At 40.8% G+C, this 19,786-nt stretch overlaps 1 protein-coding gene across 2 annotated transcripts in view; it reads left to right on the top strand.

Moving 5' to 3' along the window:
* LOC119911718 (titin-like) overlaps nt 1-19,786 on the top strand; it is a 305,379-nt gene that overhangs the window by 134,990 nt on the left and 150,603 nt on the right. The gene's annotated exons all lie outside the window — the stretch shown is intronic.

Raw genomic sequence — 19,786 nt, 5'->3', positions numbered from 1 at the left:
TATATATATATATCAAGTGACCAACAATGAATACTTCCCGAATTTGCATTATATTACTCATAATACTTATACTTACTTATTATATTATTATTGGATATTGCTTCCCCACTGTGCACACAAATGTGTAATTTGTACTCAAATGCTCATTAAAAACCAAAATCTGAAATTATGGCTGTAAATGCTCTGTATTTGTATAGCGCCTATAATTGCCCCTGGCGGCTATTCCGCCAGGGGCAATTCGGGGTTCAGTATCTTGCCCAAGGACACTTCGACATGCAACCAGGGGGAGCCAGGGATTGAACCGCTGACCTTACGATTAATGGCCAACCCGCTCTACCTCCTGAGCCTGTCAGTACTACTTTGTGGTTCTGTTGTGTTTTTAAAAAATTAAAGAAGACATTTTGGTAATATTTGCAGATTGCTTATCTAATGAAGCAAAGTGAGAGGAGCCTTGATCCTCACCTGACAATGCCTTTGTAAACTTCATGTATTATGTGGTTTATAATGGACTGTGGTGCAGAAACAGTGAGGCTTACATTGTCCTGGTATCTGTCGGCTGTCATACTTGATGCACTAGATGTGATAGTGTTTGAGAATTTCTTCATTTACTTACATTTACTTACTTCATATACTGGTATGTTAGTCCAGATGAGCCAACCCTCCCAAGATGTAAAATAATGTATTACAGGAGTATGAGACATCATGTAGCACTTCATTCCTTCATGTATGCACAACCCTCAGATGTCACTAGAACTTACATACTGAACCTTTAAATATTCATGCAATCGTATAAAATTGATTTGATTTATGCACTACTGGAACTGTGTGCTGTAATTTTATTCACGTCGGTGGTAATGACTCCCGGTTACGCCAATCGGAGGTCACTAAGATTAATGTTGAGTCAGTGTGTACATGTGCAAAAACAATGTCGGACACCGTAGTTTTCTCTGGACCCCTGCCAAATCTGACCAGTGATGACATGTATAGCCGCATGTCTTCATTCCGCCGCTGGTTGTCGAGGTGGTGTCCAGCAAATGATGTGGGCTTTGTTGATCATTGGCAGACTTTCTGGGGAAGACCTGGTCTGATCCGGAGAGACGGCATCCATCCCACTTGGGAAGGAGCAGCTCTCATTTCAGCAGTTACCCACCCAAAACCCTACGCAGAGTCGCAGTCTAACACACTTCTCCGCTCCTCCATTTCAGGAGTTACTTAGTGAAAATCCTATAGTGACGGTGTCTGTCCCCCGACCATCGAAATTATTTAAAAAGGTAAACAGAAGAGGAGCTGTGCATAAAAACCTCAAAAATTAAAACCACAAGAGCAATAGTGCAAACGAATAGGAGAGTTAAATGTGGACTCTTAAACATCAGATCTCTCTCTTCTAAAGGTGTACTAGTAAATGAACTAATATCAGATTATGATATTGATTTATTTGGTCTTACTGAAACCTGGCTGGGTGATGGAGAATATGTTAGCCTAAATGAATCCACCCCTCCCAGTCATATTAATACTCACATTCCTCGAGGCACAGGCCGAGGAGGTGGAGTTGCAGCTATCTTCGACTCTAGCCTATTAATCAGCTCTAAACCTAAACTAAACTATAACTCATTTGAAAGTCTTGTTCTTAGTCTTTCGCACCCAAGTTGGAAATCACTGCAACCAATTCTTTTTGTTATAGTGTACCGAGCACCTCGCCCGTATTCTGAATTCTTATCTGAATTTGCAGAGTTTTTGTCAACTTTAGTCCTTAAAACGGACAAAGTTATTATTGTAGGGGATTTTAATATTCATGTGGATGTTGAGAATGACAGCTTCAGTACTGCATTTATCTCTCTGTTAGATTCCATTGGCTTCTCTCAGAGTGTTCATGAACCGACTCACTGTTTTAACCACACCCTTGACCTTGTTTTGGTGTATGGTATTGAAATTGAACATTTAGTGGTGTTCCCACAGAATCCCTCTTTGTCCGACCACTGTTTGATAACTTTTGTGTTTGTATTGCTGAACTACTCGCCACAAGATGTCTGTCTGATAGTGCTATATCTAAATTTAAGGATGCGATTCCATCAGCTCTAAATACATTATCAAGTCACAAGCCACTCAGGATCGGGCGTGAGCCTCCATCAGTCGGCGGAATCATAATAGTTCTGGCCCGGACTCGTCGGAACGAGCGCGCGAACTGTTTCTTTCTTTGGATCAGTTCGGACTGGAGGCTTTGTGGAAAGAGTTTATAACAGTAAGTTGAACGATGTTACAGTCAAACAGTTTAGTGTGATTGTTTTTAATAGTGGTGTAATGCTTGTTAACATCGTCACATCGGAATGTTTTGACCGGGTTTTAACTTCTTAAAATGGCTAAAACTGTTGAAGAGTCATTGGCTAACGTTAGCTTTTTAGCTGGGTTAGCTAAATTAACTGAATGAACGGATAGCTAAGCTAGCTAGCATTAATAAACAACTTTGTGTGCAGCTAGCATAAAACATTAATGCTAAAACTTACAACGATGTTGTAACGTTAGTTTCCAACAGCACCAACTGACAGCACCTGTCTCCTTTTTAGGTTCAATCTTTTCTTCAGGAGGGGGTGAAACTCAACTCAACAGACGGCTGAAGAGGCCCCAAAGAAGGGGGGTTGAAAGGTCGCTCTCCGTAAGTGCTAGTTTTGATCGTAAAACTGGCCACCTTTGGCAACAGCCAAGATAAGCCTCTTAATGCCTGAACTGTTAAAATGTTTTGTTTGTTTTGACTACTTTTTACATTTTGTCTGACTTCTGGTCAGCTCTGCTGTACTAGTAACTTCACCACTGATCTGCATACAGTGCTCTTTCATTCTTATTTTAGCAGCTTTCACAGATAACATTCTGTTAATAGTATTTACTGTTCAATCTTGGAATATACTTTCAATGGTTTTCTCAAACACAGTGGCCAAACAGATTAATTGGAAAGGAGTAAAGGGAAAAGAAATATTTAAAAGAAATGCTGACAAAAACTCTGTTGATAAGTATTTTAGTATACGTATTATATGTGGAGGTGACTAGTAGATGAGAACAAATTTTTATGTAAAATAAAATATTTAAATAGTATATTTTAAGATATAAGGGATGCAACTTTAAAGCCAAAAAATAAAAATAAAAAAAATACTTTGATAGCGGTGCTGAAATAGACATGACAGCACCGGTTACTCACATAATCAATTCCTCTTTGTAGATTTGCCAGCAAAATAAAAGCATGAGAAGCTTGTTTGCTGTAATGTTTTACTTGGAGTTGAATTGAGAGCTTTTACTTTGAAAACAGATAAATTTGTAATGATAAGATGCACTGAGATTTAAGGCTGATCCAATACAATCCAGATGTGATATGATAATTGTTCTGTTCATAATCAGTATGATTTTTTATAATTAGTTATTCATGAGTGAAATCTTATTTGTTTTGAGTTACTAAATTAAATGTTATAAAAATTAGGTCTACTGCCACACCAACAATAGTAAACATGGGCATTGAACACTTTTTTTAACCCTCTAAAGCATTTCTCAAAAAAGTAGAGGTAATTTTCAGAATGTCTGTTAATGACAGCTCATTAACCAATTGACTTTCTCTCTTAACAGAGGCTGTACGGAAGAACCAAGCTGCTAGCAGCGCAGCGGACAACGAGATTAACCAGCACGCCATCCGCTGGTTCAACCTGGCCTCTGACCGTGGAGGTGGCCACAAAGAACGTGCCATGGCCAGAGAGGCATTAACCGTGGTTAAATTTTAGATAAATCACCGTGCTAGTCTTTTGCAGCAACAGGGGCGTTTTTAGGATCTTGAAACATTGGGGGCTTAGCCCAGCCCATAAAACTTCATATCTTCACATAATAATTGAACCACCCCCCCACCCCAAAGTTAAGTCTGTAAAGTAGTAAACCAACAGTAAACCTCCTCTACTTATACGGCACAACAAAACTCAGAACAACACTATTAACTGTCTCATTTCGATGTTGCTAAATTGTAATGTCGTGTGTGTAATTATTATAATATAACAACAAAACTGTGAAAGTATGGACAGGGGGGTGTAGGCCTATGTGTTTATTTATTAGGATCACTTAGCAAATGACCAACTGAGCCGACCGAGCGCTGACCACAATGGAGACAATCTTCTCACACTGTTACTACAGTTACGCCGGACTCACACAGGAGGCTGGCTGCTCACCTGTTCCCGTGGTACAGGTCCATTGATTCGCTCAGTCACAAACGGCTTGTTGACCTCTCAATCGTGCTGTGTAGGCTAGCGTTAAGCGCCACGCATCAATCTTCTCACGCAGTGAAAAACAAATCTATATTCTGATAATGTCAAGAATCATCTCCACCCAGCTGATGCAACTCAGCATACGCCGTAATAGTAAAGTAACCCGCGCGTGCTGAGACGCAGCCAGCAGACTCACTGGTAGAGTTTTGCATTATAAACATCTAAAACCGGAATCACAATCTGGCTCTGTTTGGGACTGTGAGTTCACTTTATCAGAGCTACAGAAGTTAACATGAGGATTTGCGTTGAGATGTCTGCTTGAGTGGCAGTGTTGGTTTCAGTTTCTACCTCCGATGAAGCCATGGACTTGTCTCATTTAGTACAGTCTGAAGGGGAGCACAGCTTTGAACAAAGTTTTGAACATGCTGACAAGAAATGTAGCATTTAAAAATCACTGATCTGTTTTAACTGAATATTCTCTGATCTAGCTCAGTGTATCTGAATATACTGTACCTGTATTTACCCTCTTTTTGAAACGCTCCATTTTACCACCTGTCTCGTTAAAGCCACCATCCTGAAGCCCAGTCTGCTCTGATTGGCTTGCGAGAAAAATATGCCACTGCTTTGCTATGATGGTACTTAAACCTTGAGTGGGGATACTCAGATGGGAAAGGCGGGGGTTTAATAAAGTTGTATCTTATTTGATCTTATATTCTAATTAGCCTGCATGTGACATAGGAAGGACAGCCAAATCTGAATGGCTTGTTGAAGCACATGTTTTGTGATCTAGGCAACCCACAAAAATCAGTTTTATTTCACAGTTTGATACCCAAATGTATTTGCACAAGCATTGAAAAGGGGAGTTTTTCATGATGTGTCCCCTCTAGGGCTGGACGTCTAATTGAAAAGTAATTGAAACCCAAATTCATGGTCATGGTCATGGAAAATGGTTAAAATCTAATGGCTGGAAGTAATCATCTATCAAGACAAACTTATCGCTTGTCGCTAATTAAAACGTTATCTTGTGTGTTTAGGCCGTAGAATCTCGTGTGTCTCCAGGCTTTAGCTTTATATGTAGAGTATGGTATCATGAATGTGGTATATATCTTCTCATCTCTCTCAGGGAGAAAGAAATCTTACTTTCTTACTATCATCATTACTAATGGTACATTACACTATGCAAGACTGATAGCAATGTCAATGTATTGAGCTTTTTAACTAAGCCACACTGTTGCTATTATTAGAGTTTAATACTTCTGCATTCATTTAAAAATAACACCTGTGTCATAGGTGTGTGGTTACTGTACGGTTACTAGAAACTAATCACCTGCACCTGCAAGTCAGCTGGAGTGAAGTTTCTTGTTCCTACAGTTGTTAAAGACAGAAATGAGCTGTAAAATGTGTTTATTAGATTGAATGTTAGTTTGGCAATTATCTACTTTGTTTTAAGTTTCTGTCCTCTCGTTTTATCTCAGATATTTTAAATAAAATTTAAAATGTGTCACTCATCCGTTCTATCACTTTCTTTGTTGAAATTCAGTGTAGGACAAATAGAAACTTTGTAACAGTGTAACAGTAGTTTTGACTGTCCATGCTTTTTAAATTCAAAAGAAAAAAGTAATCGAGTTTAAAATGCAAGGAAAATGAAAACGAAAGTAAAACAAGAAATCTTAGTGTACCTTAGTGATATACCAGTCACTATTTGTTAAACATTATATAGACCAGCTCCTGCCATAAGTTCTGTGGTTGAAACTATCCCAGTAACCCTTTGGCTTCTCAGAGTTATCTAGTAGTAGGATCCATAGCACTCGGTGTGTCATGCACAACATCTGATGGTAAAAATTTTAACTATCCCTTTAACAAAAAAAATCATATTTTTGTATATAGATCAAGGTTATGAAAGAGGCCAGAGGTGGTGTGAATCCAGGTCAGAACTAATAAATGGAGCTGGCCCAGTTCCGGCCCAGTGCCAGTCCAGATGTGAAAACCGGATCCTGAACAGTATCTTAGAGACTCTGGGCCAGATCCAGTATGGAACTGGTCCAGATCTGGCCCACATTTGGGCCAAATGACTACATAATAACTGTCATCCGTTCTCGAGCTGGACCACACTGCTTAACCCACATGTCCAACTGGTCAATACAGCCCAAACCATAATTAGTCGTCATGTAATTAATATTTGGAGAATTCATCATTGAAGGGACTTATTCCTTCTTACTGTTTTTTGAACCCATTTCCCTTCGGTTGTTTTGTAAATAACCCTTAATTCCCAGAATGTAATAAAGAAAATTTAGAATTAGGTGCCTCTTTTGTTTTAAATTTGGGAGGTTTCTTAAAGTCTTGTGTTATGAGGACCTTACATTGAAGCCGGGCGCCTGGGAAAGATCGTTCACAGATCTATATTATCTCTAAATTCTTACGTTTTTTCTATTAAATGTTAACAAAGCTGTTAATCTGATAAAATCCTTTCCTGTTTACAAAAAGCATTTGTTCAACATTCACATGGTCTGTCAGTTTTTTTTTTGTTTTGTTTTTTTTTCCCCAGACGCAATTCATTCACACAAGGCTGTTTTCAATCCTCACTCAATTTTGTTCATACGCAATCCAGTCATGCATCTGTTGTAAACACATTCAGCATTCAACAACACTGCATATTTACTTTGTATTCCCCTAGAAAAGCAACCTTAAGTAAAAATCTATTCAAAAATAATTTTCTTCAATTTTATTGCGAGTCTTATGACTCACACACCCCTACTTTACTGTGGGTCCCAGACCCAAAAGAACTGATGCAACAGTAGGTGATTTCTTGACTATAGTACCTTTAACACAAAGCTTTGCCGATTCACACAGCGGCCCCAGGCCCGACCTGCTGACACGTCTGTCACGTTTCACCCTGAGAATCGTTCCACTTGAACAGTCTGCTCACCAAAAAGAGAAAGTGTTGCCATCCACCAGGTTCTTATCTCAGTGTGTCAGACTAGATCCAGAGCTGGACTCGGTTCCCCCACAACCACGTCAGCCAAACCCTGCTCCACCTGCCGACCGACCAGCAGCCGTAGCGGCAGCATCTCAGCCACTGCCAGGAGGACAGACAGTGGAGGAGAAACCTGCTGTAAAAATATTTACACACAGAACGAGCTAACAGCAGCAGCCTCAGCTGTGGGAAGGGGAACAACCCCCCCACCATACGGGGAGCCATCCAGCCCGCACCACACCAGATCCAACAAGATTTATTTACCAACCTCCAATCCACCTACAAACCTCCATGTGACAGCCCCAAAGATGGAAGTGGCGTCCGGAGATGGAAGCGTACAGCTGATCCACAGAACGTGGCTATTCAGCGAGATGAAGGAAGCATCACAGCAGCTTCCTCGAGTTCAGGACGGTGGGGTGAAATATGTTGAACATCTGCTGATCTTCTGCCAACAATTTAGACACACTACCGCTGAACTGAGACAATTGTTGCAGAGACAGCAGCAGAAAGACAGGCTGCAAATGGCACAGCTGCATCAAGATCAGAGAAAAGGCAGAGGAAGAGACAGAGGTCGGGGTCGCGGAGGACGAGGAAGAGGACGTGGCAGATCTGATGCTTGTTACATCTGCAAAAAGCACGGACATTGGGCCTGAGACTGCCCAGAGTCTAACAAAGGACAGATGGCTGATTGACTAGCAGGCAGGTAACCGAGGACAGAGAAGGAAGGTTTGGACACTGGAACTGAGATGACAGAGCAACCTGCACATGAATCACGTGAGAGCACCCACACACACACACACACACACACACACACACACACACACACACACACACACACATACAGACACACACACACACACACACACACACACACACACACACACACACACACACACATCTTGAGTATCTGTATCTTCTGTATCTTGAGCAGAGACAGGAAACTGATAAAGTAAAATCAACAGGGATATTTGCTAAATACAAGAATGATGCATTTCAACGCATGCCTGAACATATAATCAATGTGGCAGGGAAAGATATCAGATTTCTAGTTGACTCAGGAGCCACAGAATCACTCATTAGAAGTCAAGAATTTCAAACTACTCCAAAAATGAGCGCTAGATGTCTCAGGACAGTGGGGGTTTCAGGGAAACCTCTGGTAGAGAGATTCACAGCACCTTTAACTTGCAGTGAGGCGACTGAAAAGCATTTCAAACAGTATTTTTTGCTGTCAGACCACTGCCCCGTGAATCTCCTCGCTCGAGATTTGATGTGTTTGTTGGGCATAATTCTGATTTCCACTCCCCGGGGGGTTGTGGTGGCCAGAATTTCTGACATGGCATCACATTTTGTTAAACAGAGTCAAAGGGAGTTGCTGTATGTCTATCAGTGAGGCAGCAGTGAACTCAGTTAATCATTCTTTAATCGCGGAAGTCAAGACACTTTTCCATAACACAGACACTCAGACAGACTTCATGTCCTCGCAGGAACTAGGCTGCAGGTCACACCTACATCTTGGTGCTGATAGAACTTGAACTGGTTGTACTGGAGCAACAACAGATGTGCTGTTTCAGTTGTTGTGAATGACCCACACTGCAAAACTCATTTTCAGATTCCTAACTGACTTCCTCAGGTCCCTCTGGTCAAAGCTAAACATGACAGGTGGGAGGATTTAGGACCCTGGGTGAGAACGTGCTGTGAAGCTGGTGGGTGGGGAAAGACATCAGATCCCAATGTTGACTTTCAAAGTCTACAGGTACATTGTAAAATATTTTCTTTGTAGCGAATGAGGTAAGAACTGTTCCAGAAACAGATTTTCTGATCTCAAATTTGATAACTGTGAGATAAAGCCCTCTAAGAGATAAAAAACTTAACTTTTTATGGATGATGCTCACATTAAGGCACCATGGGCAGAAACCGCACATGGGGAAGGCCTGAGATTTCATGTTGATCTAAAACCGGCTCTTCAGTCTCCCTCGGTCTTCCTGACTGTAACAAACCTTTCACACAGACTGTTGACGAAAAGGGGGGGTACATGACCTCAGTACTACTACAAGACCATGGGGGACGACTGAGACCTGTAGCTTATTTCTCATCCAAACTGGACTCTGTTGCAGCCAAACTGCCTGAGAGCTGTGGCGGCTGCTGAAAAAGCAGCCATGGCATCACGTGACATTGTGGGTTATTCAGACTTGACATTATTTGTTCCACATGCTGTGTTGATGATTTTGCTTGAACAAAAAACATCTCATCTCTCCACAGCCAGGTGGCTGAGATACAACACTGTGTTACTTGATATGTCTAACATCACTGTTAAGAGGTGCACTGTGTTAAATGCTGCTACTCTCCTCCCAACTCCAGGTGAAGGACATCCACATGATTGTGTTGCAGTCATAACAGAAGTCTGCTCTCCAAGGGCAGAATTGCAGGAGACTCCTCTAACAAACCCAGACATGGAGTTGTTTGTGGACGGCTCAGCATCACGTGATCCAGCAACTGGAAAAAAATCGAGCAGGTTTTGCAGTAACAACTTTGCATGAGACAATTTTATCCAAACCGCTCCCTTCAAACTGTTCTGCACAAGCAGCAGAGCTAGCTGCACTGACAGAAGCATGTATATATGCAAAGCACAAAACAGTAAATATTTTTACAGACAGCCGTTATTCTTGGGGTGTTATTCATGATTTTGGGAGATTGTGGGCAAACAGGAAGTTTTTAACATCCTCAGGCAAACCTAATGCTCATCACACACTGGTTGCTGAACTACTTGATGCTGTGCTGGTGCCCAAAATGGTTGCTGTGTGTAAATGTGACGCTCACACAAACAAACTTGATCCTATCTCACAGGGGAATGCCAGAGCTGACCTTGCATCAAAGGCTGCAGTAAAACACACACTAACCACCCAATGTACTGTTTTAACTGACCCGCCATTTGACTCCTACTGCTGATTTGCAGGAAATACAGGCGAGAGCGGGTCCAGAGGAAAGAAGAAAGCAGGCTGCACATTTTCTGACAAAGTGTGTATGGGCCAAATGAGAAGCCCTGCCTGCCAAAGTATCTGACACCTGTCATCAGCGCAGCATTGAAAAGTGTAGGGGAGGATACGGGGATTGATCTGAGGCAACATTGTGCCTATCATCCAGCTAGCGGAGGTGCAGTTGAAAGAGAGAACGGGACGTTGAAAAACAAGCTTGTTAAATGCTGTGAAGAAACAGGTTTAACATGGAAAATGCCGATCGTTTTAATGCACATGACGAGCCGGATGAGGGGCAGATGGGGTCTCAGTCCTTTTGAAGTCCTATTTGACAGACCATTGAACACAGGGATTGGGCCAGTAAAAAGACAACTCCCTGATACCAGCCAATGTGAGGATGAAATGTTGAGATATTGTGCTAATTTGTCCTCTGTGCTTTCTGAAATTCACAACAAACATAGGCCTGACTGAGGCAAAGATCCAGGCCGAAGAGGAGTCACACGTCCTCCCTGACAGCCCGGCTGGGCTGAAAGACAGTGCATGGTATGCAACCATGATGACCACTTCAAGAAAAGTGACCAATCAGAGGTGTTATGCGTGTGCACAGCTCCCTCATGGAGTGGGAGACTCCATACCAGTGAAACCCAGACCACTAAATGTTAGAGACACTAGGAGCCCTGTCAACCTTCACTCAAGGGTTTCCCAGGGTTGGCCGAGAAGTTAAGGAGATGACCAAGGAACTTGAACTGTGCAACATCAGCATGGTCAACTTTGGGGTCTCCACAACCCGATTCTTGAACACGTCTCAGATAACGGAGCAGAAAATCTACAAGCCCATCATGACAACGAATCCAACAGCCCGAACCGGAATGGTGTGTTTCACCAGACAATGTCTCACACCAAGAGATTGTTTCCTAGGAACATCATCATGTAAGCAGACGGTTACAGCAACCTGCGGCATGACATCTGATCATGGAGCCAGCAAGGAGTACAAGTGGACGCAGCCAAGCATCACCCCACTGAACCTGAATTAAGGAGCGAAAACCCGGTTCTTACAATTCCTTCTTCTGACGGCTATGGAGCGCTGAGACAACACATGTGGGTATGTGGACAACATGTTTATCAATCTTTGAGACCTGGAGGGTGTGGGACGTGTTATGCTCACCTGATGACCTCTGTCACCATCCCGCCCACTCTGAGCCGCCTCCACAATCACTACGCCGACTATTATGTGACGTAATATAATTGCCCTTTGGCAAATTATATTACGTCCCCGTCGTCTGTTTTTGCTAAGGCTGAATCCAGCCTCGTCAATGTAAATACATCGATGCGGCTGGGCAGCTCCATCCATGTCCAAGATTCTCTGTAACAAAAAATACATATTGTGGATGGCTTTACTCAAAGAACACACCAACACTACTACACATACAGTACCGACCCACCACACAGGTACCTGTGTAGCTTTCTGAATGTGTCTATGTGGTATTAATCCAGTGGTACATATTCATCTGTTACTGGACTGCACCCATTCTGTATTGTAAATGTAAAGGACTGAAACACTTACCTGTACATATTCATGTCGAAGTTCTTTGACCCTGACACTGTTCCTCTCAAATGGGACCCTGTACAATTGCTTCATGGTCATGTTGTGCTTTACCTAGATGTGTCTGATAGTGGTAATGCTCGATTTATGTTGTTGAATACTTGCCTATCTGCAAGTATTTGTTGCTGTAGCTGGTGGAGACGGATTGCATTGTTTGCTCTGACTACTGAATACTGAACTTTACTGTATTTACCATACACAGTACTGAAACACATTATCATGGTATGTTTCACAAAACTACCACTTTTGTTGGAAAAGGAGCATTAGCCACCCTGCAATACAACATGTGATAGTGATAAGGTACAGTGCTGTAAATACTCTAGATACAGTCTGAGTAGAGTAGAGAGTTGAAGACATACCTGTTTTCCAGTCAGAATGTCCTTATTATGGATGAAACTGTGAAACGGCTTAGATTAGTGTGGACTCTCTGCCCAGCTTCCCTCATAGTCAGGCCATGTTTTATGACATGGTGCACCAAAGTTGCTCTTATATCATCTGAAATAATGGTTCTCGTGTGGCCTCTTTGACCATGTCCTCCTCTCTCTTCCTCTTCCTCTGCCTCTAGCTCTCCCTGCCTCCATGCTTGCAAAGTTCTCAAAATGGCTTTACTGAGGACTTTTTGAAGCTGACTGAATGGGGTTCAGTTTTGTAAGTATTTTATGTGTGTGTCTAGGTCTTTTCAATTAACCAATGTGTGTTGTATTTTCAATAGATGTGTTTTCCCAATGGTACCCTGAGATTTCCTTTTTCTGAACTAAGTGTCTTATGTATGAAATAGTGTGTAGTGTCTAGGAGCAAGTGTGTTACAGAATTGCAACTAAAGTGCAAAGCAGCGCTTTTGTTCAAGGTATGGTTACACTTTGTTTAAGGTATAGTAACAACAACTTCAAGTTATGTTACTTTGGTTTAAGCATGTGTCTTTAGTGTTCAAGCAATGGGTAAAAACTGTAATAAAAATGTTGACCCCACTGTTGTAGTGATGGGAAAAGTCACTGTTTTGAAAGACTCGAGTCACCAAATCTCGTTCATTAAAATGAACTAATGTTTTCTTGTGTCATTTCGTTCATTTTAACTAGGCTGGTTATTGCGGCGCTGCAGCCCTCTAGTGGGGGATTTAAAACAAAACAGCAGTTCTCAAACACAGAAGGCTGCCTGGCTTGTTCTAATTGACAGTATAATGCACAAAGTCACCTCTTTATGTTTCTCTATCATCTTTCTATAAAGCCCCCTGGAGCCACAACCAAATTCAAACCATGGAAAACCACAGAAATATGTTGTCAATATTCAATTAAGCCACTAAATCCATCGATTTTCACTATCTTTCCTGAATATACTATCAGACCAGCCATATATATAAATATAATTATAATTACTATCACTATATCTCTGAAGTGCACATTCATACAGCAGCCTAACGCCTATCCATGAGTAAAACCTATATATTAAGATCAGATTTACAGGGAATATATTGAAGTAATAAGCTTGACACACTAGATGAATAAAACACACTCTTATTAAAATTTTACAAATTTAATAATAATCTCAAACGCTGCAGGTTGTTCACCAGTGAGGAGCTGTGAAACAACAGCACGGCTCTGTTGATAAATAAAAAGTAAAAGTTAAGTTCTCTGAGGGAGTTATAGCCCTACTGGTTTTCAAACTAACTGGTTGTCATACGTGTGCGTGTGTTGTGTGCAGCAGCTGCGGACTGACTCCATCCCCAGATTCGTCACATTCACAAACATGTTCCTGGTGAGTTTCAAATCGCTTCTTTAATCTACTGCAGCGATCGTGATTGTAGAAGTGAGCACTAAATTAGAGCCACATATGGAAAAAGAAATGAAAGAAAACAGACTTTTCACAAAATCTCAAGCTGGATTCGAACTCACCTGATCAAAAGGTAAAATCTTCTCCCAGCTCTCCATGTTACCTGCAAGCTAACCAAGCAATCATAAATTACTGGTGTCCAGTCACGTCATCATCCAGGTAACACTTTGTTTGGGCTGATCTGAAACAACTGGTTACCTTGAGCGATCTTAAAAAATACCACAACATGTTTATCAAGGTGTTTTTCTCGACCAGTAGGGTTACAATGACCGGGTCCGTTTGTTTTGGAGAGGAGACGACCTCTGAGGTAATTCGGCTCCAGGTAGATCCCTGTCAGGGCTCTGAAGTGGACCCAGAACAACTCTCATCAGCTGTTAGCTGTAAACACTAGCAGGACTAAAGTTACGGTGCAGCTGTGTTAAAACTATAACTTAGCACAACATCACTGAGCTGTAATAACGTTATGCTTTATTAAATGTCACAAAGTTATCAAAATAGATATTAGATATATGTCAGTCCAGTGACTGTTACCTGACAACAGACTTGCCTCTCATTCTGGCAGTAAGTCAGCCTGCCGAGTGAAGACAGACCCATGTGAGCGCTGAACGATTATTTCATTCCTGCTCCACAGTAGCCGAGATGCCACGTGAAAAATGAACGACTCAAACCCAGAGAACCACAGTTATGAATCCTGAACTAATCAATTCTGTTTCCTGTGCTAATGGAGACCTTGCAGCTGCTGTGCTGAGAGAGTCCAAGACTCTTCAAGCATGTGAAGCCGGGAAAAGTTACACACACAACTTCAAATACGATTTGCAGGGTTTCTTTTTATTGTTTTCCCACCTTCAGGGCTGGTACTCTTATGTAAACTGAAGCAAAGATGCAGTCGCTCCACTGGAGTGACTGGGGAGTGTAAAAAAAACAAAAAAAACAAAGTGGCCGTAAAATGGTCTTGTTCAAGTCAAAAATAGAAACCCAATACTACTTCTGCATACACGTGGCAATGATGCAGCAACTATTACATATACAACAGGAATACAGCCCAAAGTTGGCACATAAAGCGGCATAAACACGGTTACAAAAATACAGCAGTGGCACCTCTAATAAGAGGACAAAATAAAACAATTACAACACTGCACAGTAAACATTACACATCAGTTGTGCTAACCACGAAACAATGTGTCCATACACAGATAGATACATTAATTATACAAACAAAAAAAACATTCATTAATTAACTTCCGTTTCATACCTAACTCACGGATAACGAGCTCTCGCCACGAGTTGGGTTTCTTCCACAAGCATCGGCTATCCTATACGCAACAATAGCATACAATGTGGAATTTAATACATACATCATACACCACTAGACAAATACATTAGCATATTGTGCGTAATAACTCACAAGAACATAACATTATTAATAAATGTTCTCACCGATAACAGCAGCAGCCAGTCCATGCAAAATAGCGCAGTTTACTTCCTGTATTTTCCCGGCGCCCCTTGACCTCTTGGCAAGCACGCGGCTGTTTGAGTCAGCAACGCTATGCCCTCTGCTGTCTAAGATCAACACCTGCAGCACTCTCGCTACAGCAGAAAATTGTGCAAATAGAGGTTTTGTAACTTGAATCTCTAGTATATTTAAGGTTTGACTCTATCACCTGGTTACACATGCGTGAAAATAAATGAATCACTCACTGAGACAACCCGTTCCTCCTGAGTTACATACAAGATTAGGTCAAATGAACGAAACGTTCTTTGAAGGACACAACACTAACATGTTGTGTGATACCTTGTGCTTGATCTATGATCACAACAGTAATTAAATCATCAGTGATTCAGTACATGCAGCTACCAACTGCACCCACTGATTCAATGGAATGGATCCCACCTTTCAGAGGGGATGAAAGTGAAGTTTAATCTGAATCATTTCTAAGTTTCTTACATATCTTATGGATTTTTGTTTAAGAGGTATTACACATCCAAAGAACTTCTATAAAAACCACACCAGGCGTTTAATTGAGGTAGTTTTAGGTATTGTTTTTTTTTATTACTGTGTTGTCTGCTTATGATTGTAAGTGCATGTTTTTTAATGTTGTCTGTATGCCATGAATTAATGTTCAAACTGGCAGGGACTCCAGATAAAAATTAGTCTGTATGGCTAAATCTGGCTCATTTACCTTTGGGCATTGTCTTTATGTTCTTTAATGTGCACTCCTCCTTTTAAATAAATAAATAAAAAACAATATTCTATAGAGATACAGAGAGTTGATTTATCCAGCAGTCATTGGTTCATCACAGGACTCTTATGATCATCGATTGGAGAAAATAATTAAGAACTAAAATGTGAGAGTGCTCTGTTATAAGTTTGTATGTCTTACAGGTTTTATATATTTTTTTCCCTGATTGACTGATGAGTGTTTATAAGATCAGTGAATGATTCAGAGTTACCTGCTGCCCTGTGTCGATATAAATACATCATGAGGACAGTGGAGATGCAGTACGGACAGAACACCACCAGGTGGCAGACCAGTCTGAACACAAGCAGGAGGGAGACTGAGGCAGGGGGCTGAGCAGACAGCACGAGAGAGGAGAAGGAAGAAAACTGTGCTGCGTTGTTTTGAACTATGCTGGATGTTTTTGTGTGTAGTAATAAAACTAAATAATATAAACATATGTCCAGTCATGAGACATCTGAAATGTCTCATGTGCTTTCAGTGAAGTAGTGAATTTCATTTACAAACTGTGGCTCTGCTGATCTGTGCACAGTTTAAACACAGAATAATGCAGGTTTTTACTGAAAGAGAACGAGAGAAAAATGTACCACTGATGTGGCAGAGGGAGGTAATTGTGCACTCCTGATCCAGGTGTGACCCAGCTGTGCAGTCGTAGAAAAACACGTGTGATCAGATGAGGGTTCAGAGGAAAAGACGTCTCATTTCTCTGAAAACATATTTTCTTTTTTCCTCTCTCCTCACGTCTTTAGTAGGACGGACTGAGAGACCAGGAAAAGGAAACATGGATGCGACAAAGAGAATTAGCATGAAAGTGTTCTGATAACTTGTTTTGTTTGCAAAATGAAATTTTAAACTCTACAAATCCCTCCTTTCACACCATTTATTGGTGTGAAATCACTATTAGACTATTAGACTTAGCAAAGCTACAGTTATGTCACTGAAAATAAAAACATTTCATAGGCCTACGCATCAAAATATGACCCAAAATTTTTTTGATATTTTAACAAAACAAGTTGTAAAATCAAATCAAGATTTAGGCAAAGAAATCAACAAAGCTGATATTTCTTACCAAGGGTATTTCAGTGTCCTCTGTCTTCTAAAAATGTAACCTGCTGGGTTTTAGGCCAGACGATTGCATCAGAATATTGATTAAACCATTGTTTGAATCCTCTTTGTAACGTGAGGAAAACTGACACCTCTTTGTTTAGTGCCAGAAGGACTGTTTTGTTTTAACTGTTTCATTGACACTTAAGATAGGGTTTCAACCATTTTGTAGACAAGCCCTGTTGTTCTCTATGATTAGTTTAGAGCAAAAGACTGTTTATTCCTGTAGATTGAAGGGGGTTTCAGGTCTGGGATTGGCAATGGTACACCCTTCCTAATTGGGTGACGAAAAGTTAATCAAACGACCAAGGCTATGGACCTGAGCCATTTGGAGGAAAATGGACACGCCCACATACCTGGAGGATATTAACAATTCATTTTGTAAGAATCAGGACTGTAAGCCGTGGATCTGGGAGGAGGACCTACTTTTCAGTCCACTGCAGTGTTATTTGTTTGTTCTGTAAAACCATCTCTTTATTCACTAATTTTTTGTAATTAAATCTTTTTGTTAATTTTAATGTGGACCCAGCCTCTGCTTTCTCAAAATCTGAAAATGCAACAAGGCCTATTATGACACTATTATGCAGAAAAAAGTCACATTAAGAAGTAAGCTCTTTGCATGATTCGAACCTGGACCTCCTGAATGCAGGACAGCCATACTGTGTTAGGATTTAGTTTGGTGCTGTTGTTTTTGTCTGTGTTTATTTGATATTGTCATGGTTTGGAGTTTGGTAGTCTAGTTTATTATTTCGTTCATTTGCCTTAAGTACTGTCTTGTCTCATCGTGTTTCCTTAGTTCTGTGTCTCAATTCATGTCTTGGTGTTTTCTCCAGTTCTCTGTGCTTCTGTTATTTTGTCCATGTTTGTGCTGTATTCTGTTTAATCTTAGTTCAGTCTGTTTTCCCTGTTAGTTGTTAGTTTATTGGTGTCTCTGTCTTCCCTGCTGTCTCTCTGTGTCTCGTTAACCTTGATCCCCGTCACCTGTGTTGCTCCCGCCCTGCTCGTTACCTCTGTGTATAAATGTCTGGTGTTTCTGTTCATTCCCTGTCCGGTCATTGTTGTGTTCAGTCGCTTTGGTTGCCATTCGTCTTGCCTGCCTGTTTCCAGCCTGTACTTCTTTTGTTCTTTGGATTAAGGATCTTTCCTCGTTTCTCTGGATTTTCTGTTGGTTTCCCTTTTGTTTGGACTGTTTGTTTGGATTCCCTGGACTTAGCCACTACATTGTAAGTGTGCTCGCTTTTCATTGGATTAAACCCTTTCCTGCCTCACCACACACACCACATGACATATTGCCACTATACGTTACTAAACGTCTCTTTCTCTGTCAAATTCCATTGTGGTTCACTTCCGTTGTGGCTTTTGTATTTGGCCTACGGGCCCCATAGTTATCTACACTGAAGACAGGTGTATGTATGTGATTTTTTCCCCATCTGACAGCTTTGTGAAACCCACAGAACCACTGGAGAAAAACAAGAACGAGACCGAAGTTTATTATTATTAGAAACCACAAAACAACATGAAGTTATGATTAGATTCTATATAAATGTATGAAAATTCAATGAAACAGGTACAGTGCTCTGCTCAGTGGACATCAGTGGTTGGACTGGTGTGAAGGTGTGAAGGTCTACCTCAGTGAAGAGTAGACGACCTCTGGCTCTGCTGGAAACTCTGAACACACAAACAGTTCAAACAACATGAGACAAAGAAACTCTGTCACCAGACAACAACTCTGCTTCACTGAGTTCTCAGCATCTAACAACTGAATCTGTTGCTAGGAAACATTTTTTGGGCTGTTCAGAGTGAGTGGGAAATATCAGATTAATTTAAGTACTTCTCAGTTTACATTTTTTTTTTAGAAACTAAAAGAGCCATATTTAGCATGCTACTGCCGTCAGTAGAGATGCAACGATTACTTTTTGACAGCATATACAATTTTCTCATTTAGGATCCCCATTAGTATCATTTTGACAGGGATTCATTTAACTATCTTCATAATAAAACACTCACTTTTAAATAACTTTTACATTTTCACCAAACCTGCAGCAGGTTACAGGAGTCCTATCTGCTCTGTTGCTGGATTTGTCAGATGTTCCATGAAGGTAAGTTTATATTCTGTATTATTGTAAAATCATTTTTTTCACCCTCATTGTTTTTACAGCAGCAGGTGAGTCGCGTGTGGAGGAGGCTGTTAATTATCAATCAATACCCCCCTGATGACGAATAACCCACAGGTGTGTTCAATGTTGCTTTACCTGGTCCGTGCTTTTAAAACATCCACCGTGTCCGTGTTGAGCTTGATTAATTAATAGAGAGAGAGAAGGGGGGGCTGTGCAGCCTGTGCATGACCATTAGTGTAAAGGAGAGCTATTAACCTGCTTTTCTAGTCCTATATTGTAGTTCTATGACTCTATGTGGCAGCTTTGTGTGATTCAAAGTTCAAAAAAATATTTGTTTCTTCTTATACTGGCTCTTCATTTCAGCCTCTGTCTGAAACAAGCTGTAGATGATCCTGTCTTTGTCTGAGGTTACGTGTATGCGGAAACCCAGTAGCATATATTTATCAAGTCAATTCAAATTAGCTTTATTGGCATGAATGTGTAACAACAATATTTCCAAAGCATCATACAAACTACATCAATCAACCCCATACAATATTTTTATCCTTATCTAACTTCATGGTGAATCATCTCAGAGTTAACATATTAACAAACAAGAAACCAACATGCAGATTACATAGTTCTAGTTAAAAATGATTTCTTTACAGTATGTCAGTATATACTTATTTATTTATTTAAAAGCCGCAAAGCCATTTAATGTTGCAATATGCACGTTTGCATTGT

This window comes from Micropterus salmoides, unplaced genomic scaffold (assembly GCF_014851395.1).
Source record: "Micropterus salmoides isolate LMB-PRFRI ecotype aquatic unplaced genomic scaffold, ASM1485139v1 Ms_hic_scaffold_2, whole genome shotgun sequence".
NCBI lineage: Eukaryota > Metazoa > Chordata > Actinopteri > Centrarchiformes > Centrarchidae > Micropterus > Micropterus salmoides.
The sequence above is the reverse complement of the archived record's forward strand: the minus strand, read 5'-3'. Positions and strand labels throughout refer to the sequence as shown.